At 37.3% G+C, this 1237-nt stretch overlaps 1 protein-coding gene across 1 annotated transcript in view; it reads left to right on the top strand.

Moving 5' to 3' along the window:
- Nucleotides 1–1237, top strand: part of CSGALNACT2 (chondroitin sulfate N-acetylgalactosaminyltransferase 2) — a 46583-nt gene that overhangs the window by 8407 nt on the left and 36939 nt on the right. The window contains exon 2 of the mRNA XM_011973191.1: nucleotides 448–456. The gene's annotated coding sequence lies outside the window, so the exon portion shown is untranslated. The remainder of the gene's footprint in view (nucleotides 1–447; nucleotides 457–1237) is intronic.

The following is a 1237-nucleotide window of genomic DNA, read 5'->3' as shown; positions in this document are numbered from 1 at the left end:
AAAAAAAACGCATTGCAGCATTTGCCACAGAAAGCATCCAGGTTTTTCTACTCATTAAAAAAGTGGCTAGGACTGATAATCTGTAGTGATCTTCCAGGTTTTGCTGCAGTGAGAAAACCATTACTGTTAAAAGCCTGCTGTCATATCACATTATCCTTCTCAACAAGCACTTTGTTACGATGGAAGTTCTCTCTTTGCAGTGAAGGCCTCCTTGCCTCCCTTGTCCTAAGTTAAACCTCTATTTCTAGAGTTAAGAATCATTAAAGACATGGAGGAGTTTGCACAACTGGTTGTGGCATGAACGATGGCATGTAATTTTATAAATGTATAAATAGTTTTTGAATTTTTTTCTCTGCTGATAAGGATGATTAAATTCTTCATGTTTTTTCTTTGTATAGACTCCAAACCTTTCTAGACTTGTAGGAAATCTGTTGATGCATAATACAGTGGAAAGAAGTATGTAATCTAATGTGCAAATAATCTACTGGAGGACATTGGATATAAAAATGTTTTCTTAATGTGTTTTTCAGATGTCTGTGAGCTTATGAAATTGTTCTTTCCCCCACTTAATTTTAAGGCTTCTAGACTGGCTGAGCTGAGCGGTAGAAATTAATGAGGTAGAATGCTTGAGTTGAATAAACTGGAAGAAAATATCTCTCTCCAGTAAACCATTATTACTATAACAGAAACAATTTCTATAAACTCAGTTCCCAAATGGACATAAACTTTAGTTGGGAAATGGTGCGGTAATTGAAATACTATGTTAATAAAGAATTATAGGCAATATAATTTTCAAAAAATTAGAGAACAGTAGAATATATGTAATATAGACTATGCTGAACGTAATTTTAATGTTTCTTTGACTCAAGTTATAGCCGTGTAGACATACTAGTTAAAAGTATTATACATAATTTATTGTTTTGTAAGGTATTTTTAAAAATTCTCCCAGGCCAGGCTTAGTGGCTCACACCTGTAATCCCAGGGCTTTGGGAGGCCAAGACAGGCAGATCACCTGAGGTCAGGACCAGTCTGGCTAACATGGTGAAACATCGTCTCTACTAAAAATACAAAAATTAGCTGGATGTGGTGGGCAGGTGCCTGTAGTACCAGCTACTCGGGAAGCTGAGATGGAAGGATCACTTGCACCCAGGAGCCAGAGGTTGCAGTCAGCCAAGATCGTGCCACTGCGCTTCAGCCTGGGTGACAGAGTGAGACTCCGTCTCAAAAAAAAAAAAAA

The sequence above is a fragment of the Mandrillus leucophaeus genome, unplaced genomic scaffold (assembly GCF_000951045.1).
Source record: "Mandrillus leucophaeus isolate KB7577 unplaced genomic scaffold, Mleu.le_1.0 Scaffold1352, whole genome shotgun sequence".
Lineage (NCBI taxonomy): Eukaryota > Metazoa > Chordata > Mammalia > Primates > Cercopithecidae > Mandrillus > Mandrillus leucophaeus.
The sequence above is the reverse complement of the archived record's forward strand: the minus strand, read 5'-3'. Positions and strand labels throughout refer to the sequence as shown.